This window comes from Euleptes europaea, chromosome 1 (assembly GCF_029931775.1).
Source record: "Euleptes europaea isolate rEulEur1 chromosome 1, rEulEur1.hap1, whole genome shotgun sequence".
Lineage (NCBI taxonomy): Eukaryota > Metazoa > Chordata > Lepidosauria > Squamata > Sphaerodactylidae > Euleptes > Euleptes europaea.
In genome coordinates this window covers 37,091,127-37,115,890 of record NC_079312.1, presented here as the reverse complement: position 1 = coordinate 37,115,890, position 24,764 = coordinate 37,091,127, and positions in this window count along the sequence as shown.

Genomic DNA, 24,764 nt, shown 5'->3' with positions numbered 1-24,764 from the left:
AATATTTTAATGTTTAAAACAGCATTCATTGACTTCAGTCGGCCTAGAAAGGTATTACTCTGATTAGGCTTGCATTGTTAGTTAGTGACCCCCATGTAAAATCATGATGGTCAACTAAATAAGATCATCTAGTTCTAGCACTTGACCCAAAACAGATACTTCTTCATACCACATATTCACATTCAAATCAGACTACGCAATGCAGACTAAGGTGTTTCACAGTACAGACCAGGGGTCCCCAGTGTTGTTGAACCCGTGGAATTTTCTGGAATTTGGAAAACTGTCGTCCCTTATCAATTTTTTTAGCTGTGTTTTAAAGCCTACTCTAACTGTTCCAGAGACAACTTCACACTTTTGATGCTTGGAATTTTCCTGATTTCCATCCCAAATTTACCAGAATCCATTCTTAGCCCAACCAGCGTTTCCTATAGTAGCATGTATGAATTCCCAACTGGAAGGTAGGGATGGGGAAATTCTACCTCACCTAGACTGCTGATTTGCAATCAGAATAAAGCAAGATCCATTCCTCTATCTGCATTTGACCTAAGCAGAGAAGATGGGAGCTGCAGTCAAACAGCTATTTGCTAGCACTCTGAGAAAGGAAAAGGAATGGAGCATACTGGAGAATATGTTCAATACTGTTCAAAACAAGTGGGACTGGTTTCCCCTGGTCCTCATAGCAGAAATTCTTTATTTTTGGCACAATCATCAGCATTTTCCCTTGTGTCTTTCACATCTGCTTGAGGAACAATATGGAGCCCAGTGAAGACACGTTCTGGTGACACAGGCTTTGTGGGGTAAGGGATGAAAGTAGGGTAGGAAAGGTGTCAATCAGGGAGAACAACACAGTACATAGAAACATTGGGGGGATATGTGTTCAAATAAATTCCTCAAAATTATATAAGAGCGATTGAATGGCATTTAAACAATATTTGTGTGCTTTCTTGATCATTTTCTAATTCATTATTCTTCTTCATTTAACAAATAATGTATCCTGTCCTTTTAGTGAGAACCCTAAAGAGCTGTTTGCTTCATGTATCCATTTTTATTCTTAACACTGGCTCTTCATGACACCCCACACTGACACTTGTATTAATTACAAAATAGCTTGAAACTCATTTTTAAGAGCCATGTGCTGTAGCTAGTCTGTTTCTTCCAATAACCAGATTGAAAGCAGACCCCCAGTTTTGAATTCCTGGTGGAACTGGTGCAGCTACATGGGGTAAGAGCTTCAAGTGCCATCAAGTTACAGCCAACTTATGGTGAACCCGTGGGGTTTTCAAGGCAAGAGGCTAATAAAGGTGCTTTGCCATTGCCTTCTTTTGCATAGCAACCCTGGTCTTGTGGTCTCCCATCAAAATACTAACCAGGGATGACCCTGCTTAGCTTCTGAGATCTGACAAGATCAGGCTAGCCTGGGCCATCCAGGTGAGGGCTGTACAAGGGGAAGGGGGATTGTTTTATGCAAACAGGTCAGACTATTCCAGTAATTCTTGATGGACGTCGACTCAACTGCATGCATAATCAATAGATAATTAAGTCATTGATTATATTAAGCATAGTATTCCTAGAAATAATGCAAACCGTGTTATGCATTGGGCTCACTAAATACAATCCCCATATTAGCTGCTGAAGCTGCTGTGACTTCTGAGAGGGCAAGGCTGCCTTGCTACTGTTCCTGGATCTTTTCACATCCTTATAGGGAGGGCCAGCATGGTGTAGTGGTTAAGAGTGGTGGTTTGGAGTGGTGGACTCTGATCTGGAGAACCGGGTTTGATTCCCCACTCCTCCATGAGAGCTGCGGAGGCTAATCTGGTGAACTGGATTCATTTCTCCACTCCTACACATGAAGCCATCTGGGTGACCTTGGGCAAGTCACTCTCTCTCAGTCCCACCCACCTCACAGGTTGTATATTGTGGGAAAGGGAAGGGAAGGTGATTGTAAGCAGTTTGATTCTTCCTTAAGTGGTAGAGAAAGTCGGCATATAAAAACCAACCAACTTCTTCTTCTTCTTCCCTTTGACTCATGTTGAAGGAAAGGGACAAACAATCCTTCTTTGTCATTCTCCTCATTCAAACCCTTAATTTGGGGTAATAGTTTCAGAGGATGGCCATGTTGGTCTGCAATAGAACAGCTAGATTCAAGTCCAGTAGCACCTTAGAGGCCAACAAGATTTTGGGGGTATAAGGTTTTAAGAATCAAAGCTCCCTTCATCAGAGTGTCACAGTGAGGCAGCTGTATTCCCAATGATTCCCTGCTTTGGCTCATATCCATGATCTGGAAACGTGGCCAGGAAGCTGTCATCATTCAATTCACCTTCCACAAAATGTATCTTTTATAGTACTTTATTGGGCCACAATTCTTAGTAAAGGGGGCAACCAGTGGGAAACTTACCACGAGGGGGCTCTCCAGCAATGTCATTTCCGGAATGACCCAGAAGCGAGTCACCATGTTAGGGCAATGCTCTAGCATTCACACAAAACTCTGTGGTTTAACTAGATGCTAGTGCATCATCACCTGCACAATGATAATCACTTCTGGATTGTGCCAGAGGTTGTGCCAACAATGCCCCCCCCATTACCAGCTCACCCAGTGGCAGTGGGGGGAAAGGGCTGCAGGCGGGAGGTCTCCCACCATTTCATTAGACCTGGCAGCCCTATTAGTAAATAGGATTTCCATCTCTGGGTTGGGAAACACCTGGAGCTTGAGGAGGGCGTGGTTTGGGGAGGGACTTCAATGGGGTATAATACCAAAGACTCCACCTTCCAAAGTGGCCATTTTCTCCAGGGGAACTGATCTCTGCCACCTGGAGATCAGTTGTAATAGCAGGAGATCTCCAGCCACTGCCTGGAGGTTGGAAACCCTCTTAGCAAATCATGTTTACCCATTTTCCACATATTGCTGTTCTTCCACTAATGCTGTTCCTCCATCAACCTCAACAGAAATGTGTTTTTTGAAAAGGCCTATCCTTAGGGCTGCCAACCTCCAGGAACTAGCTGGAGATCTCCTGCTATTATGACTGATCTCCAGCCAATAGAAATCACTTCACCTGGACCAAATGGCCGCTTTGGCAATTGGACTCTATGGCATTGAAGTCCCTTCCCTCCCTAAACCCTTCCCTTCTCAGGCTCTGCCCCAAAAACCTCCCACGGGTGGGAAAGAAGGACCTGGCAACCCTACCTATTCTACATTCTCTTCTCCTCCCTCCATTCCCACTCCATGAGTTCCATGTGCTAGGTGTTGGCTTTGTCACCTTTACATGGTATCTCTAGTCCTGATGACACTTTACTGTTGACCGTCTCCTGTATTCAAGAGGGGGGGCATTTATTTATTTAGGTTTCTAACCCGCCCTCAATCCCCAGACAAGCCGGGGATCCATATTCACATCTCTCTAGCATGCTTTCAAGATCACATAAATATTCGATGCCTTTCTCCTCCTGATCAGCCCCATTTAAGAATGTTTTTATACTGCCGGTATCAGGCTGCAGTTTGATGACATAAGTCTCTACGTTAAAATATTTGGTAATGTTTCCAAATATCAGGGTGGTGATGCCCATATGGATCTTGGGGGTATGACTACTGGGACAACTTTATGTCATGAACATTCCCTGAACATGTGCTGGGCACATGTTGCAACAGAGCCTGCCACCCAATTTGCATCTTCCATCTGAGAGCTATTTCCACATGGGCTTGGCAAATAAGCATAATATGTGCCTCCTCCATTGTCTCAAATAATCACCAACCATCAGCGCCAAGAATCCTCCACCCAGTCACCATATTGAGATGTGTTTGCAGCTTTGATTAATATATTTGGAATTAATTGATGCCATCTGAGACAGCCAGCATTAGTTGAACAACTGCTGTCTTCTACATCTATCTGACTCCAACACAGTGATTGCCACTGGGTCTCCAGGGTTTCAGGTGGGGAGGGGCTGTGGCTCAGTGGTAGAGCATCTGCTTGGCATGCAGAAGGCCCCAGGTTCTATCCCTGGCATCTCCAGTTAAAGGGACTAGGCAAGCAGGTGATGTGAAAGACCTTTGCCTGAGACCCTGGAGAGCCACTGCCAGTCTGAGTAGACAATACTGACTTTGATGGGCCAAGGGTCTGATTCAGTATAAGGCAGTTGCATGTGTTTACCTAAAGTTGTTTTCACTGTGTGTCCGGGATAGAGCATTCAAAGCATGTGCTGTGCCAATTATAAACCCCATCTCTAGTTGATGTCTTGCCAGAAACAAACATCCATAAAGGTCAATGGAAGAAAGCCCCACTTTTTCAATTAATAGGGTTGCCAACCTCCAGGTGGTGTCTGGAGATCTCCTGCTATTACAACTGATCTCCAGCCGATAGAGATCAGTTCACTTGGAGAAAATAGCCACTTTGGCAATTGGACTCTATGGCATTTAAGTCCCTTCCCTCCCCAAATTCCGCCCTCCTCAGGCTCCACCCCAAAAACCTCCCACCAGTGGCAAAGAGGGACCTAGCAACCCTATCAATTAATTGTCGAAGGCTTTCACGGTCAGAGTTCATCGGTTCATGTAGGTTATCCAGGCTGTGTGACCGTGGTCTTGGTATTTTCTTTCCTGACATTTCACCAGCAGCTGTGGCAGGCATCTTCAGAGGAGTAACACCGAAGGACATCTGTCCTTAAGCGACTTAAGAAAGGGACTTAAACATCTGTCCTTCAGTGTTCCTCCTCTGAAGATGCCGGCCACAGCTGCTGGCGAAACGTCAGGAAAGAAAATACCAAGACCACGGTCACACAGCCCGAATAACCTACAAGAACCTATCAATTAACCTTAACTTTTGCATAACTGAGTGGCTGCCCACATTTTAGTTAAGGCCTAGTTCACACATGTAGCAAAATGAGGTGGTAGAATCCTGAGGAAGTACAATGGACTGCACCACTTCAGGTTGCAAGGAACAAATTCCAGTTCTGGATTTTCCTTTGCATAAAAACTCTATGAGGATAAAACCTGAGAACAGCAACGAGAAAGGTTCTACCCTCTCTCTTTGCTTATGGTGCAGGATTTCTATTTGCAGGGAATTTTTAATAATGTGATTTTCTAACTGCAGTTTGAAGTGGGATACACTTTACCTCATCATTCTCTGACGTGTGTGATGTAGGCCTAATAAGGAATCTCAAATATATCCATCTTCTAGGTAGTGTTTACCTTCCATCATGTCAGGGCACAAGAGTGCACCTTTTGACCAACGAGTCCCAGAGGGGTGTGGGATTGCCAGGTCCCTCTTTGCCAATGGCGGGAGTTTTTTGGGGTGAAGCCTGAAAAGGGAGGGGTTTGGGGAGGGGAGGGACTTCAATGCCGTAGAGTTCAATGGCTGAAGCAGCCATTTTCTCCAGGCAAACTGATCTCTATTGGCTGGGGATCAGATGTAATAGCAGGAGATCTCCAACTAGTACCTGGAGGTTGGCAACCCTAGGGGGGTGCCTGTCAAGATTACAAGTCTGTTAGTTCGACAGGTGCAGGATAGATCAGTGAGATCTAAGGATGATGTAATCAGCCTGGAAAGTACCTGGGGAGCTAGAGAAAGCTGGCCTGATCCAGCTAGAGCCAGGTGGCTGATGCAATGCAGTAGCAATGCCAGGGTAATTGGATATCTACTGTGATTGGTGGCTGCAACCACCAGGTGTATATATTGAAGTGAAACCGCAGTTCTATGCGGAGAGTGTGAAAGGAGTATCTGTATATATTTCTGCACTGAACAAATAAACTACACTTTTTCTATGTGGCCGTGGACTTTCTGATGGGTATCCTGGACAAGACTGCTAATCCGCTTGGCTTCCGCGTCAGTGCCTAGGGCCATTCTGAAAAGAATGAATTTTGTACATGCACAGAGGTACTCTCCTCCATATAATTAAGTCACACCAGTGTTCAAAACAGGTTCAAGGCTTGAGTCCTGGTTAGGGCTGGTTTAAATTAATGATAATCAGAACGGTGTGTCTTCTGCACCACAATGAAGAAATAAAATAGTCTGTACGATATTACAAAATTTTGTGAAATGTATACATTAAGTATATGTTTTCTGTAGTGGTTGGAGTATCATATAGGGTTGCCAGTTCAGTACCTGCTGAATAGGGACTGAGGAAGAATCAGAAATGGCCATCTCCCTTTCTTTTCTTCACATTTGGAACCTGCTTTTTCTCTTGTACCTGGCTGAAGAACATCTGAAAATAAGAAGATTCCCTACTACATATATTCTTACAGGCTTTTGTACCAATACTGGACTTTTATAACACATGCAAGCCCATTTGGGGATAGTAATCCTGTGTTATTTACTTGGCTATTTATAGCTACTTGGCTATTTATAGCTATGAGGGCAGATATATAGTTGCACTGTCATTGGTCCTGTTTTTCATGTTATGTAGTTTGTATCATATTATATTTTGCACTTTGTGATACACTTTCGCTCCTGTGTTTGCTTCCTTACATTCTGTACTTACACAGTGGTGTCCCTTTTGAGTGACCTCCAGGTACTAGCTATAGATCTCCCGCTATTACTACTGTCACCCAAGTTCAAATCCCCACTCTGCAATAGATTCTTGCTCAGTGACCTTGGGCCAGTCACTCAGCCTGACCTACCTCACAGGTTGGTTGTGAGGATAAAATGGAGGAGAGAACAATGTAAGCAACTTTATTGCCCCCATTAGGGAGAAGGGGGGGTATAACTAACTAACTAAATAAATATGTGCATGATTTCTCCTACTTTGTGTAATTTATTCTGCACTTTTTGATATCTTGCATAATTTATGCTGCTTCTGATAGTTATGAAGAGTCAAAGAGCAATTCTTTTTACCTCTGACGCTTTAACAGGCCTCACCCACATTCCTTTGAAATGTGGTGTTGGAGGAGAGTGTTACGGATTCCGTGGACTGACAAAAAAACAAATCAGTGGGTTATACAGTAGATCAAATCAGGCCTGAACTGACCCTAGAAGCTAAAACGACTAAACTGAGGCTATCGTATTTTGGTTACGTCATGAGATGACAAGAGTCACTGGAAAAGACAGTCATGCTAGGAAAAGTTGAGGGCAGCAGGAAAAGAGGAAGACCCAACAAGAGATGGATTGACTCAATAAAGGAAGCCACAGCCTTCAATTTGCAAGATCTGAGCAAGGCTGTCAAAGATAGGACATTTTGGAGGACTTTCAATCATAGGGTCGCCATGAGTCGGAAGCGACTTGACGGCACTTAACACACACACACACACTCACACACCCTCTTCCAAGCATATCTCTGCAGTCAATTTTCTGTATCTAATGAGGTGCTCTGCTACTAAGCATCCTGAACCCTGGATTTTTTTTTTTAATGCATAGAGGTAGGGACTGATCACAGTGCGGGCTCTGCTCTTGACCAAAGTAAATTCGGTTGGCTGTTTTAAACACTTCTCAGTGCAAAGTTCCTATAAAGCTGGGTTTGCAATGGTGAGCATATAAAGTATGTACGCACAGAACCTCCTTTTTACATAGGGTTGCCAACCTCCAGGTAGTGGTGGATCTACTATGAAACTAATGAAGCTTAAGCTTCAGGGCCCCTAATCCCAGAGGGGCCCCCTGAAGCAACTTTTTTTTTTAAAAAAGTGAATTTTTCAACAAAATAGAAGGAGTTTTAAAAAGTATTTATTATTAAAAATAAGGTTATTGTGATAGAATCATAAGCCAATGGGTTGAAGTACTTAATATTGACCTTAGAATACGCTCTAATACCCATTTCATATGGCCTCAAAATGTCCCTGTAATTGGTCAAATTTCAAAATTTTCTAGGGGGCTTGCAGTGCCCAAACCCTCAGATGTATGGGCTCACTGAGCTTGCCAGAATCAATTCATAGCCTATGTTTTGGCAGCTGGATCCTCGAATCCTTTGTTGGTGCACAGCTTAATTGTTCTAAAGCTCATCCCTTAGGCTAGAGCCAATCTGAACCATAAAAAGATATCTGAATTATCAATTCGGGCTGCACTCATCTCACATGTGCATTTTAACACCAAAAATCAGATTTTCACCTCTTTATTCTAACCAGCCCCCTCTGATGATCTTCTACCTCTCTATTAGAGAATGAACCAACATATCTGCCATAGAATAACCCCACTGAAGAAGATAACAGTGGTTACCCAGACCTCATTGCTGGTGTGAAGGGGCTCACTGTACGGCCCATTTTCAAGGGCTCCACCCCACCACCCTGTTCTCCACCATTTGGACCTCAAGGTCCTTGCAAGGGCAGCAAGGCCCTTTGGACCTTGTTAGATGTTGTCCTATAGTTGCTGGTTGCGAAGGGGCCCCCATAACAGTTCAAGCTTCAAGGCCCCAAAAACGTAGGTCCACCACTGCCTCCAGATGGCACCTGGAGATCTCCCACTATTACAATTGATCTCCAGACCATCAAGATCAGTTCCTCTGGAGAAAATGGTTGCTTTGGAGGGTGGACTCTATTGCATTATGCCCTGCTGAGGTCCCACCACTCCCCAAACCCTGCCCTCCCCAAGCTCCAACCCCAAAATCTCCAGGTATTTCCCAACCAGGAGCTGGCAACCCTATGCACATCCTGCCTTTCCCCAAACATTTAGCAAACTCAAATTTGTTTTATGGAAAAGGCTTGAGTTCTCATGCTTCAAGTGTGGGCTCAGATGGTTGAATGTTTGTCTATTGAAAAAAAAAAGGCAGACAGAAAGATCTGATCTCATTTTCAACATGAAGGAATCTCTCATACAAAATTACTACACTTCACTATTCCTACTGCACTAAGTACATTCAGTAAATTCCGATATGTTTTGTGAACAGGGCTATGGTCGTAGTGAGAATCCTAAAGTGCAACCATGACAGTTAGATTGATTTTTGAGTAGCATTTAATGAGCCGTGGGTCATTTTTACCTTAAAGACCTTGGAGTCTATAAAAGAGCCACATCCTGCTTATCAAACCATTTTACAACAATCCTTTCAAAGGCAAGAGCATTCCTGTTGTCAGAATCAGCCAACCAGAACACACAACACGCAGCATGAATGTTGCATATGAAATATTCAATCAAGCCCACAATCATCTCCATACCAACCTAGATGTCAGCTGTACTGAACTTGGTTTAGTCTTGTATGTAAACATATTAGGGTTGCCAACCTCCAGGTAATAGCAGAAGATCTCCTGCTATTACAACTGATCTCCAGCCGACAGAGATCAGTTCACCTGGAGAAAATGGCCGCTTTGGCAATTGGACTCTATGGCATCGAAGTCCCTCCCCGCCCCAAACCCCACCCTCCTCAGGCTCTGCCCCCAAAACGTCCTGCCAATGGCGAAGAGGTACCTGGCAACCCTAAAACATATAGAAGATCTCGTGGTGATTAGGGTTGCCAGCTCCAGGTTGGGAAATACTTGCAGATTTTGGGGGTGGAGCCTGAGGAAGATTGGGTTTGGGGGGAGGGGCTTCAATTGGGTCTAAACCCATAAAGTCCACCTTCCAAAGTTACCATTTTCTCCAGGTCAACTGATCTCTGTCACCTGGAGGACAGTTGTAATAGCAGGAGATCTCCAGCCACCAGAAATGGGGTTTTACTAGCCAGGTATCTCCTATCAGATCTTCTGGGGAGAAAAAGGGTTGTGACTGGCCTGCTAGGCAACCCATGCTTTTTAGCATGGCAAGTTCTGAGGACCTGGTACCTTTCCACATGATGTCTCCTGATTTTTAGCCAGTTAGAAATCAATTTTGCAGGGGGACATCTGCTTTTGAAAGGAGATGCTGAGAACTGTAAAAAAAAAAAAAAAAAGTCTGCCCTTACCTGGAAGTGGTAGGTGCTAAAAGATTTATAAGATCTGGTTCCACTTGTGGCTTGTATATGAGACATTCTGGCCTGAAGAACAGATATGGCTATAAAACAATGAAGGCAAAATGGCTCCCCAGATAGATTTTTTTTTTCCAAAGGCCAAAATAAACAGTCCTGTAAAGCCTCCAAGATATAAGCTGGGCTATCGGTCAGTCCAACACTCCTTCATAACAACACTCAGGGTGCTGCTATAATGCCACATAAGCCTCTGAACGAGGCCAGGAAAGGGCTTTCTGCATGCCCAGGAGATACGACAGTGTGGAAAGCTGACAGCAGGGTATTTGCAGATGTGAATTACTGGTGTTGGGGCTAGCGAGTAATAGGATTGCCAAGTGGCCCGGCCTGTTTCCATGCCTGTAAGAGAGTTTGATCTGCAGACATCTGCAGGTGACACTTTTCACTGCTTGGAAGCTCAACTCTATCACCTGCAAATTGCTGCAGATCGGGTCTGTCAAAGGGGAACTACAGGGGCCACTTCAAAGCTAGCAGGCCAACTGTTTACTAAACAGAGAAGGCCTTGATTGGAAGGCCCTGCACATCAATGGGGAATCCTGCCCTTCCACCCAGGTGTGAGAGAAGATGTATGGTAAAAACAAAATCCTCCTGCTCAGAAGCCTTCTCTTCTTGTTGTGTTTATTTCACATCCTCCAGTTCTAATCCCTGGTATTAAAACCAGATTTGGAGGCTGAGGCTGGTCAGCGCTGGCTCAGTTTAAGCTTTGGGTTTGCCTCGAGCCTCGCTCTCCTGCCTTTTGCAGCTGCTGGTCATGCAGAAAGGAATTGGTGAAGCTTTGTCGCTATGCCAGGAAAAGCATCCCTTGTTGAATTTAGTCAAAAAGGGCAAGAGTCCAGTAGCACCTTAAAGACTAACAAAAATATTTTCTGGTAGGGTATGAGCTTTCGTGAGCCACAGCTCACTTCTTCAGATACAGCTAGAATGTGAATCCATCGGTCTTTAAGTAGAGGAACAGTATGTAAATGTGAATAGCAGGCTTGATGGGATTAGGTGTGATATGCAGAAGAGTCTGTGATGTCCAGGGGAGAGATGGGTGTGGAGAAATCAGCATTGGTAATGGGCCATGAATGCAAGGTCTTTATTCAGCCCAGGTAAATGCATTGACTTTAGTTTGAATTTGTTGAATTTAGGCAGATTAAGGCAAGAAGCAGGCCACAGTTAGGGCTACCAACCTCCAAGTGGTAACTGGAGATCTCCCACCATTACAACAGATCTTCAGGCGACAGAGATCAGTTCACCTGGAGGGAATGGCTTCTTTGGAAGGTTGACTCTATGTAGGCAAGAGATTTTGGAGGCAGAGCCTGAGGAGGGCGGGGTTTGGGAGTGTAATGCCATAGAGTCCAATGGCCAAAGCAGCCATTTTCTCCATCTGATCTCTATCAACTGATCTCTATCGGCTGGAGATCAGTTGTAATAGCAGGAGATCTGCTATTACCTGGAGGTTGGCAATCCTAACTCTATGGCATTATATCTAGGGTTGCCAGCTCTTGGTTGGGAAATACCTGGAGATTTTGAGGGCAGAGCCTAAGGAGGGAGGGGTTTGGAAAGGGGAGGGACTTCAACGCCATAGAGTCCAATTGCCAAAGCAGCCATTTTCTTCAGGTGAACTGATCTCCATAGGCTGGAGATCAGTAGCAGGAGATCCCCAGCCACCACCTGGAGTTTATCTAGCAAAAATAAAGCACAAATACTACATAGACTAGCTGTATCAAAGAATAGTATGCGGATCTCAAAGATGTAAGCAAAATGTGAACATATATTGTACTAAATAGCCAAAAGTGATAGTGATACAACAATACACATAGTTAAACAAGACAAAGAACAAGAAAGTGTAGCTCAAAAAGCTACTACTTATAATGGAAAGTTCAACAACGGTATAATTTCATAAAGGTGAGTACAATGTCTCTTATATAAATTTTTCAGGAATCGTATTGAAGCATGAATTGGTGAAAAAAGATGGAAGCGTCGTCCGGATGTGCTTGAATGCTTTCACTGACGTGGGACAGTGTCCCACGACAGTGAAAGCGTTCAAGCACATCTGGACGGCGCTTCCATCTTTTTTCACCAATTCATGCTTCAATACGATTCCTGAAAAATTTATATAAGAGACATTGTACTCATCTTTATGAAATTATACCGTTGTTGAACTTTCCATTATAAGTAGTAGCTTTTTGAGCTACACTTTCTTGTTCTTTGTCTTGTTCACCTATGAGTATTGTTGTATCACTATCACTTTTGGCTATTTAGTACAATATATGTTCACATTTTGCTTATATCTTTGAGAGCCACATACTATTCTTTGATTCACCACCTGGAGTTTGGCAACCCTAATTATACCCCATTGAAATCCCTCCCCTCTCCAAACCCTCCCCTAATCAGGCTCCACCCCCAAAATCTCCAGGTATTTCCCAACCCACAGCTGACAACCCTACCCCCAGTAAAAGCTACTGGGAACCCTAATTAAACCCTAGGAGTACTAGGGGGTGACCACACAAGGCACTGCTGTTTCTGTTTTAATTTATAGCTCTCTTTCCCTGCAAATCATTTGTGTGATGAAGGCTGTAATGAAGGGAGATTCATATTGGCATCTATTCTTGAATCACACATTAGCCAGCACTCATTCTGAATGATTGTGCTCATGTTTCTTTCCCACATACTAGTTGGATTTCATGAGTCACAGCTGTGTCTGCCGCAATAAATGCCCTGTGCAAATAGTTCACACTTCCCATCAGATCCATAAAGTCTGGAATCTGTTTATAATTCATGGATCTCTTTGTGTTTATTGCTTTTTTTTTTTTACGTTCAGGAAGGCATGTAAGGTAGTCCTATTCCAGGAAGTGTTCAGCAGAAGGTAAATTTTTCCAGTGGATATGGCTGTGAGTTTGCTGATCCTTGGTAAATTGTGTATTTTAATGGAAAAGCAATATTTTCCAATAAATACATAAGTAGGGTTTCCAGGTCTTTCTTTGCCACCAGAGGGAGGTTTTTTAGGCAGAGCCTGAGGAGGGCGGGGTTTGGGGAGAGAAGGGCCTTCAATGCCATAGAGTCCAATTGCCAAAAAGCAACCATTTTCTCCAGGAGAACTGGTCTCTATCGGCTGGAGATCAGTTGTAATAGCAGGAGATCTCCAGCTACTACCTGGCAACCCTATGCATAAGAAATTTGAGTATTAATTCAAGGATGGGGATGACTAACTAGAGTCATCCCTAATTGGAATGAATGAATGATGTCACACTTGTCCTAGGGAATCTCATCCAAGAAGTGGTTACCTATCAAAATCAAGGTGAATGCACTATGCAATATGTGGAGTTACGTGGTAGTTTGTGAGTTCTTGCAGCTACAGGCTGCCAGCTTTCGAACTTCCCCCTTTTACTAGTCCTTCAACAATGGTTTGGTCTGTTGTTGTTTTTTTAAAAAAAGCTGGTAAAGTTATTTTGTTACCCACTTTGTATTGCATGTCAGTGGAGGAGAAGGTAGTTTTATAGAGATTTCAAATAAGCAAATGTTTGTGAAGGCTCACCTTAGAATTCAGCTTTGACGGATTGAGTTAACTGACAGTAAATAGGGAAATAGTTTATTTTAAGTCCAATTCCAAGTAGTCAGACTGATGCTCAGAATTCCACAGAGCGCTCAGTGATGTCGATCAACTTTTTCTCTGGAAGGTCTTCAATGCCATAGAGTCCAATGGCCAAAACGACCGTTTTCCCCAGGTGAACTGATCTCCAGCTAGTACCTGGAGGTTGGCAACCCTACTCACATATACAATTTGATTCATGGAAGAATTTTGCTTTAACATTCAATCTGAGTTTAAGAGCAGAGCATCCAAATTTCAGTTTACCTTTATGCTATGAAAAGCTTTAGCTACTGAATTATCTGCATCAAAAAGCTATTAAAGACCCAAGAATAATCCTAATGAGGTTTTTTTTTTGTTTCTTTGTTTTTTAAAAAAATCAGGTTTCCCCAACATGGCACCCACCAATATTTCCCTTGGCACCCGCCAAGTGGATGGGGCCATTGTAAAGTACAGCTTGTTACTGGTTGCCTTCATTCAACTGAAAAAAAGTCGCTGGAGGATCAGGAGACCTGGTAAGCACCTGGGCTTTCCTTAGTATCCCCTTCAGGTTTTCCTTTTTCAAATCCATCCTTTTCTTCCTCCCCCTCTCCAGCTTTCCTTCCTTTCTTGTTATACCTTGTCTGTTATTCCTTTGCAAAGCAAGTGGGGAGGTATTGTGTTTGCCCCTGCCTCCAGTGGCAGCCATTTTGAATTTGGCACCGCCCCCTGTGGCAGCCATTTTGGTGTGGTACTTACCACTCCCTCTCAAAATTCCAAAGGTCTCTGTGACCCCAGTAATAGTTAGTTGGAGAACTAAGAATTATTTGCAGAACCATTTTGGGGGCTTAATGAAATCTCTGGAGAGGCTATTTTATTTTCTTGCATGGGTTGATCTGTGTGGCATGTTGACTAGCTGTGCTAGTGTCCAGTTCACTGGGAAATCGGATAGGGAGCACATCCCTTATCTGGACACAATGGTATATAAGGATAAAAACAAACTGGCGGTGACCTTGTATAAAAAGGAGACAGATAGGAATGCTCTTTTACATTTTCAATCCTTTCATCCTAGGCATATGAGGGAGAATTTACCCTACGGACAATTTTTGCGCATTAAACGCAATAATACGTGTCCACCAGACTATCAGCAACATGCAGCAGCTCTAGAAACTGCTTTGGAGGATAGGGGGTATCCCAGGAAAGTCATCCAAAAAGCTAGATGGAAGGCAAATAATGTGGATCGGGACACTTTAATTTATAGGAATTGTAAGGATAGAGAAGGGGTCAAACCTTTAGCTTTCGCTCTACAGCATAGTCACCTATCAGCACAGATTGCAGGGATTGTAAAGAAACATTGGCATTTATTGTCTGATATTCCCGGATGTGCAGTACCTCCAAAAATAGGCTTTAAAAAAACCTATGCATTGAAAGATAGACTGGTTCATTCTGATATATACAGGGAGACTAAAAGACCATCTGTTGTGGGACATTTCAAGTGTCATCGGTGCCTCGCCTGCAATTTGGCATTGGAGGTGAAGGAATTTAAAAGAACAGATTCAGATTTCAAGTTCAAATTGCGCTCATTTTCTAATTGCAATACCAAATATTGTATTTATTGCCTCATTTGTCCCTGCCAACTTTTTTATGTTGGCTCTAGCGTACGGCCAATAAAAGCACGGATCTTAGAGCACAGATCTAGAATTAGGGCAGGTTTAACTACAGCCCCGGTCGTCGACCATTTTTTAAAATTAAAACACAATGAGAATGAGCTAAGATTCTTTGTGATTTGGCGTCTACAAAGTAACAGATTTAATAGGAGTGACTATGAAAGAATCCTTAGACGTAAGGAAGCATACTTTATACATGTTTTGAATACCATGGCGCCACATGGTTTAAACTTAGAGAACGATTTGTCCTGTTTTCTGTAAATGAGTACTGTCACTTTAAGAATCTGGCTCACAGGCGATGTACATCAGCTGCATTGAGGAGCGAACACCGGAGAGCTATTTAGGTAACTAGCTTGCACTATTGTAATAACGCCATTAGGATCGTTACCGGAGTGGATCGATTCCTGTCACTTACCCTGTGTGGGATTTATTGTATATCATATCCATAAATGGTTATTCGACTGAAACCTGTTACTATGGATGATGATGAGTAATTGCATAGGACGTATTTTTGTAAGTATATATTTATTAATGAGAGTGTTGGAATTGTTATTTATTGCAGTCTTGATATAGAATAATAATTTTTAAAGATATGTATAATTATCAAAAAGCTTTATTTGTTGTATCATATAGGAAGAACTGAAGAAGAATTGGCCTTTGTGCCTTGAAACGATCGTTTTCTCCTTCAACCAACCAGCTGCTGCAAAAGAAAAGAAATACATCTTATAGGACATTATATACCTTATAGGGGACATTTTAAACTATTGCAATACTTACCTCTTATAGGAATTGCTAAAATATTTCACTGTTTAAAAATTCTATGTGCAAAAGAAATAAATACATGTTTTTGTTGGTAATATGAGATGTTGGTGGGTATATTACCACATACTGAAAATATATAGCCACAAATTTGTTGGCATTATTTACAGCTATTCCTATACTGAACCTCCAGGTAATAGCAGAATATCTCCTGCTATTACAACTGATCTCCAGCTGACAGAGATCAGTTCACCTGGAGAAAATGGCCCCTTTGGCCATTGGACTCTATGGCATTTAAGGCCCTCCCCTCCCAAACCCTGCCCTCCTCAGGCTCCGCCACCAAAATCTCCCACCGATAGCGAAGCGGGACCTGGCAACCCTACTTGTATGTCAACCACACTGACAATCTCTGCCTAGAGCAGCAAATGAGCATCAGCAAGGCTGAAACCTACTGTGAGGGGGATTCTTGAACAATTTCTTCTCACGTGAATTTGCTTGCTAAAGTTTTAATTTTTACCGTTCTAATTTGTTGTAGCATTCACAATTACAGATATTGTCCCCTCCCACCCCCCGAAGTATTAAAAACTGAGAGTTAAAACCAGAATCCTACGAGATGTAAGTTTTCTGGGGAACATTCTGTTTGTTCAGGAAGTTGGACATATTAGAAGTTGCATGACTGTCGGGAACTGTATCATGCTCCTGGCATGTTGGATGCTCCTTGGACTGTACCATTTTAGGGGGGTTCCCATCATATGTTTGTATGGTCAGACTGACACAGTAAATCTACCCACAAAATAAAATGCTAAAATGCTGTCTTTATATATCTTAAACAACAAATAGTCCAATCCTGAAGGGGGCGACAAATCCGGAGCAGCCCGGAGCGGCGCAGCCACACACCCTCCACATAGGCTTCCCGGATGCTGCAGAGGCAAAAAAATAAGTCTAAAAATTAAAAAAACAAAAAAGGGGGAAATCCCCCATTGCCTCCAATGGGGCTGTGCCACCAAAAAAAAGGTGGTGCAGCACCGCCGCAGTGCAAGGGGGCCATTCCCAGTGCGCAAAAGGGATGCAAAAGCTGTTGAAGGGCAGCTCCTCCCCCAGAGAGCCCCCCCTCCTGCTGGCAGGGGCTTTCCCTTCCCTGCCGCTGTGACTGTGCTGGCAGCGGGGGCAGTCAGCTCCCAGACACTGGCATGTTTGCTGGCATAGGTGCCACCTTATTCCTTGAGATGGCGGCACCTATGCCAGTGCGTGGTCACGCTAACTCCTAAGGAACTTCACCCCCCCTTCAGGAATGGGCTCAAACTCTCTTTTTTTTAACTTATAGTAGTGTCTTGCAAATATCAGAATCCCATAGCTTTGCTTGCACCTAGCCCTTTGTTAAATAGCCACATTTGTAATTATGTATATCCCTTTTACCCGGAAAAAGTGATATTGCCCTGGATTTATATGTATATATGCATTAAAATATTTTCTTCATCCCTGTCCAAATAAAAATCTTAATCAAATATGAATTTGGGTTCAATATTGCTTTTTAAAAATATTTCCCAGAACCCAGTTTATTTTTAAAGCAGCAGCATATGAGGAACATAACAGAGCCTTGCCGTATGCGCTTGAATCAATTTCCAGTTATGGAGAATTTAATAAAGGTAGCTGACAGGGTAATGGTTAACTAATAATGCATGCCTCATCACAACTCGTTCACAAAAAGCCTTTAATTGTTTTTTGGCATGCAAGGCAAAAAAGAAATGCTGAAATAAGGCAACATGTAATCCATCTGCAGCAGCAGAAAAGAGCAAGAGTCCTGTAGCATCTCACTAACAACATTTCTGGCAGGGTATGAGCTTTCGTGAGTCACAGCTCACTTCTTCAGATACAGCCAGAATATATCTGTGTTTGTTTTGGTGCATCCTGGATTTGTGGGCGATTCCGGCGAGAGATGTTGCCTGGGGTACACTGACCTTTGCGCACTCAGCAAAGGAATGGTTCACCAGACTAATAGCATGTAAAACAAGAAGGGCTGCTTGTCTTTAAATTATGACCCAGGTCACTTAAAGCATGTGGGAAAAATGTGTTCAGATAAAAGCAACAACAATTTTAATATTTTTAATTACGCCTAGATTACAGTGGCATTCTACAACCAAGGAGAGTTCATGTTATTGAAAACCTTATCAGCTGCCATTCAGTGAGTGGTCCAGGGAACTAAGGCCATGGTGGAGTTTTCTTGGCATCCTCATTTGTGATGTTTGTCTATCCATTCAGCCTCAGTTGAAGAATCAGTCCGATCTTAATCCCAAGCAACAATAGCAGCTTCATTCAGGTCTCCTTTATCACACGGTGCTTAAAGCAATCACTTCCTTCCAAAGCAAATGCAGGTTTTGTGTTCTGGTTTGTTTGGCATGAGCTGGGCTGGCATTTGCCAAAAATGAGTCTCTGTGCCCTAAAACGTCATGTAGAATCTCAGGTGCCAGTTCCGTTCTCATGAGCTTGCTTGTGCGATGACGCCCCACTTTACACATTCTACATTTAGGTGTATACCCCCAGTATTTTTAACGGTAAACCAACATCATTTTATAATATTGTCGAAGGCTTTCACGGTCAGAGTTCATTGGTTCTCATAGGTTATCCGGGCTGTGTAACCGTGGTCTTGGTATTTTCTTTCCTGACGTTTCGCCAGCAGCTGTGGCCGGCATCTTCAGAGGAGTAACACTGAAGGACAGTGTCTCTCAGTGTCAAGTGTGTAGGAAGAGTAATATATAGTCAGAAAGGGGAGTTGGGTTTGAGCTGAATCATTGTCCTGCAAAAGGTTCAAACCCAACCCCCCTTTCTGACTATATATTACTCTTCCTACACACTTGACACTGAGAGACCCTGTCCTTCAGTGTTACTCCTCTGAAGATGCCGGCCACAGCTGCTGGCGAAACGTCAGGAAAGAAAATACCAAGACCACGGTTACACAGCCCGGATAACCTACGAGAACCAATCAACATCATTTTCCTTTTAAAAAACTGTTTTTAAACATTCATACCTGCCTTCTACTGTGTGATATATATATGCACCCATGTGGTTTGTACAGGTATATTTTTCAGTAAATTCAGATTGGCTGCATCATCTTGTTGAATGTACACCGGTGCTTGCACAGGGGACCTTTACCTTTTTAAATGTAGGAAATTGCTGTAATCCTCTTTAATGGTCTTTGAGAGCCAAAGCTCCCTTTGTCAGGTATCTGACGAAGGCAGCTTTGACTTTTGAAAGCCTATTCCCCTGAAAATCTGGTTGGTCTCTAAGGTGCTACTGGACCGTAAGCCAGCTGTTCTACTGCAGACCAACACGGCTACCCTCTGGAACATAGTACAGGTCTATAAAATTATGCATGGTTTGGAGACAGTGGACAGGGAGAAGCTTTTCTCCCTCATGATACTAGGATGCGGGGTCATCTGCTGAAGCTGGAGGGTGAGAGATTCAAAACTGATAAAAGGTAATATTTCTTTACACAACGCATAGTTAGATTGTGGAACTCCCTGCCTCAGGATGTGGTGATTGCTGCTAACTTGGAAGGCTTTAAGAGGGGAGTAGACATGTTCGTGGAGGATAAGGCTATTCATGGCTTCTAGTAAAATGGATACTAGTCATGCTGCATACCTATTCTCTCCAGGATCAGAGGAACATGCCTATTATATTAGGTGCTTTGGAACACAGGCAGGATAACGCTGCTGCAGTTGTCTTGTTTGTGGGCTTCCTGGAGGGACCTGGTTGGCCACTGTGTGGACAGTCTGCTGGACTTGATGGACCTTGGTCTGATCCAGCATGGCTTTCCTATGTTCTTATGTAATGGTGTTGTCCTCGGCACTCTAGGAATGGTTTTACACATAGCTCTTTATGTGAAACAATTTTAAGGATTCCTCCACTTCACCTCAGTTATATTTAATTAAGAAATACAGTGTAAGAGGCTTTGCAGCCATGCTTCATTGTTAACTATTTCCGTGTCTCTTTTTGTTTTTGTTTGTTTGTTTGGGTTGTTTTCCAAACTATTTAACTAGGGTTGCCAATCTCCAGGTACTAGCTGGAGATCTCCTGTTATTACAACTGATCTCTAGCCGATAGAGATCAGTTCACCTGGAGAAAATGGCTGCTTTGGCAATTGGACTCTATGACATTGAAGTCCCTCTCCTCCCCAAACCCCACCCTCCTTAGACTCCACCCCAAAAATCTCCAGGTATTTCCCAACCCGGAGCTGGAAACCCTGTATTTAACAGGTATCAGATGACATTTTTCCTGTGCTCTTAACTGCTGTCATGCAACATTGACAGTACAGACAGCACTGCCAAGGTTCATTTTTGTGACATAACTCTCAGCTACTGTTCTACTGCTTGGGGACGCTTGTGCAATTCTTCCCACCCATATTTTGTCCTAATCTGGTATTCTGAATTATCTGATCTTGTTTGATGTATGATGGCAATCCAGTTTTCCCTTTTTTAAACTTCTGGACTTTATTCTGACGACTGCATGCGTGCTGCTTGCCACCGTTCAGTCTTTCTTTGTCTACTACAGCAGTAATATGTGCAACAATAGATACACTGATTAAAGTATAAGAAAGGAGCCTTGGTGTGGTTGCTCAATCTCATCAAGGATCCATGTGATTTTGTGCAGTTGAGTCCCTGTGCATATATGCTGGAATGCATCATTAACTTGTAAGTAGGGTTGCCAACCTCCAGGTACTAGCTGAAGATCTCCTGCTATTGCAACTGATCTCCAGCCAATAGAGATTAGTTCACCTGGAGGAAATGGCCGCTTTGGCAATTGGAGTCTATGGCATTGAAGTCCCTCCCGAAACCCCTCCCTCCTCAGGCTCAGGCCCAAAAACCTCCCTCCAGTGGCAAAGAGGGACCGGGCAACCCTACTTGTAAGGGAAAAAATAGGTGTGCACTGAAAACATGTATAAGTTTGGAAATTAATTTCATTATCTTCCCCAATTACACTGAAAGGCAGGTAGAGTGGAATATGGGACAGTGCAACCCTGTGGAACAATAACGGTATGGAATGGGGAATAGAGCTGTTGAAAAAAAATTCGGTAAAATTCGGATTTGGCAAAATTCAGCTCATTTTGATTTGGGAAATGCTGAAGTCCGAACTCCCCCGATTCGGATCCATGGAATTCGGCACCAAGTTCCGAGTTCGGGGAAAAAGTCGGCCGAATAAAGTCATTAAAAACATATTCATGCCTTTCTGCGGCTCCGGGGGAGCATTTTTGGAGGTAGAGGTCCCAAAATTTCAGCGTAGCTTGAGGGGGCCCTTCTTGCAAGAACACCCAAGTTTTGTAAAGATTGGGTCAGGGCGTCCCGAGATATGGGGCCTGGAAGGGGTCCCCCCCAAAATCGCCCACAGGAATAAAGGCATTCACACCTTATGCGGCTCTGGGGGGGCATGTTTAGAGGTAGAGGTCCCAAAATTTCAGTGTACCTTTAGGGGACCCTTCTTGAAAGAACCCCCACGTTTTGTAAAGATCGGGTCCGGGGGTCCCGAGATATGGGGCCTGGAAGGGGTCCCCCCCAAAATCGCCCACAGGAATAAAGGCATTAAAAACACATTCACGCCTTTCCGCGGCTCTGGGAGGCATGTTTGGAGGTAGAGATCCCAAAATCTCAGAGTACATTGAGTACCCTTCTTGCAAGAACCCCCAAGTTTTGTGAAGATTGGGTCAGGGGGCCCCAAGTTATGGGGCCTGGAAAGGGTCCCCCCATCTGCCCATTGGAATAAAGCCATTAAAAGGGATGTTCTAAAACGAATGAGAAGTCAGCCCATTGGAAGCAATGGGAGAGGCTGCCCAGCCCATTGAAGATAATGGGAGACGGGAATGTCAGTTGACTTGCATTGACTCCACTGAAATACATTACAGGGGATGTACTAAACGAATGTCAGGCTAGCCCATTCGAAACAACAGGAGTGGCTGCACAGCCCATTGGAAACAATAGGAACCAGCCAGAGAGAGACTCACTGACCCACAGTTAACTCCACACGAAGTTGGCAACTGGTGAAAACAGTAGAAAGCACAGTCCCACACAGGGGCAATCAAGCCCACCCCCCAGAAGAACAGATAAACCCATCCCCCTTTGGCTTTCCCCCTCACACACACACACACACACACACAGAATCTCCCCCCGCCCACATACACACAGGAAAGAAATTATAGAGAATTATAGAGAAAAGCCCCCAAATGGGTCTTACTGCGGATGTCTTCTTCTCTTCTATCAGGAGCAGGGACTGGGAGGACTCAGGAGTAATCCTATCCAATACGATTCTAGCAGACTCACACACACATACTCTCTGGCATGGGAGGTTTTGCTTTGGATTTGCCACGCTCTAGATGCACATTAAGGATTGCTTGCTCCCATTCATTCCAATGGGTGGATTGGGGGGAACCCCATAACTCTGGATTAATTGCCTTTTAGTCAGACCCCCGTGCTGGGGTAATGGTACGGCCCAACTGCCGAGGCAACCAGACCCCCAGGCTGGGGTAATGGTACAGCCCAACTGCCGAGGCAACCACCAGACCAGACCCCCGGGCCGGGGTAATGGAACGGCCCAACTCGAATGTGTTTTTAAAGGCTGTAATGGGCAGATGGGTGGGGGGACCCTTTCTGGGCCCCATAACTCAGGACCCCCTGCCCCAATCGTCACCAAACTTGGGGGTTCTTGCAAGAAGGGTCACCTCAAGCTACACTGAAAGCTGAGGCAGCCACCCCCTCCACTCTCAATCGGTGCTGGTGAGGCATGGCTCAGCCTCACCAAGTGACATTTATGTCATATCTGGCCCTCGTAACAAATGAGTTCGACACCCCTGGGCTAAAGCCATGAATCACTTTGTATGTGATAGCCAATGTCTTGAATTGAGACCAGTAACTGATAGGCTGCCAACAGAGTGACTGCTGAATGGGTGTGATGTGCATACTCCGCCTAGTTCCTGATAATAATAACTGGGCTGTGGCATTCTGCACCAGCAAGAGTATCTCCATTAATTCTAAGGGGAGACCAATAGTAGAGTGCCATAATCTTGACTGGTGTTCTAGAACACATTCCGGTTCCATAAGGATGCCATGACAAATGTGTGGGGATTCCTCATTAAAGAAATGGAGAATGTTCATTAAGGATGGGAAGTTTGAAATTCACTGGATTAAGACATCCTTTTGTGAACTGTGAGGGAACGCCACACACATTTCCTTTTCAGGCATCCATTTGTAATATTTCCATCCGAGAATACTCTTTCTTTTCTTTGGATTAATCTTGTCACGGTCACAAATGTTTATCTGAGAGGAACAAATTGCTTTTCAAATGAGTATTAATCCACTGAGACTCTTAATCATGTAGACTTTACACACACATAGTTAATCATGCAGATTAAATAATTAGGTACAGGTACTGAATGAGTAATGTAACTGGAAAATGTTTACCTGGTTGGGGATATTTCTGCCATTTACATTTGCAATCCTTTGCAGTGTTACACCCTTGTAAACCCATTGAATTCAATAGATTTAGAAGGCTCTTACTCTAGTTAGGAATGCACTGTTAGCTTTTCAAAAACTGGGTGAGCTTTCTTCCCAGAATAGAACATATGCCTGATGAACATCATGAATTTGGCTGTTTTCCATAGCAGAGGAGCCCCAGATCAAAACAATATGTTTTGTTACCTAAAGGGAAAGAAACAATAAGGGTTGCATTAAAAGGGGACAGGGGAGAATCCACTGGCAGGGAAAAGCAAAGAATTCACTTCAGTTATTCCTTTAAAATGTCTCAAGTGCACATTCTGGGCCATGCTGTCATTAAGGGACAAAGAGGCCAAATAAGGCTTGGCTTCATTTTGGAGAATCACTTACCAAACCACTTAATTTGCAAAAGCAGGAAGAACACATCAAGAATCTAACTTGTGACTTCTCCTTTTTTCTGTTTGTCTGTTGATAATCTTTTTCTAAGAAGTAGAAGACTGCCACAGTACACTAAAAGATTTCTTCTAATGGGTGTGCGCAGCATTCTGGCCTCCTCATTTCTTCATTCTCCACCAACAGCATCCATTGAGGTGCTTTCTTGAATTGGCTTCTGCTCATGTGTCCCCCTAATGATGCCAACCACCAGGAGATGGCACAATTGCCTCTGCCCTGGAGACACAGACGGCTGAGTGGAATTTCAGCCTTCTTGTCTTCTCCACGTTCCTTTCAAATACAGGTTTGCCATAACCTCCAGTATGGACAGTTATGGGTCATTACAAACACTATTTTTCAGAACAGAAAGGGTTCTTTTTCTTTTTTAAAAGGTAGAAATCAGCAATAGCCAATATCAATGTCCCTGAATGAGCACAAAGATCCATCCCTAGACTTATTTGAGCATTTTAAAAGACTGCCGGGGGGGGGGGAGGTGGAATGGAAAAATTACATACTAGTAACTGGGGTTCAAGATACAAGCACTGGGAATATTTACTCATCTGCAACAATTGCTGTTGTCATTGAACTCTCACAAGAATTACTTGGAACATCTGCATTTCATACCCCAAAGCCTAATGAACTTAAATATACTGCCAACAGGTAGGGGCACCCGATTACGACATTTCTAACTTTGAGAATCGTATAACCAATTGCTGTAAATATTTACATTGCAGTTATCAGTCAAATGAATACCGTGCGCATGGGCACACAATTGGGCTAATAAGGACTTCCCTTCTTTAATTAAGATGTAAAACAGCTGTTTAATAGCTGACAGAGAAGCATTGCCTCCTGACTAGCAGCTTTAACAAAGAAAAGAATGCATCCATTTTCCTTTATGATCTCTTGAAACTTATGATCTCTTTTGGAAAGAAGTCTATAAATCTGTTTCTTGTGAAAATCCAAAGTAATGTGCACATTGTTCCCACCCACCTGAGCCTCCCCTGCCCGATACGCACTGCAGCCTCAGATGTGCGTGCA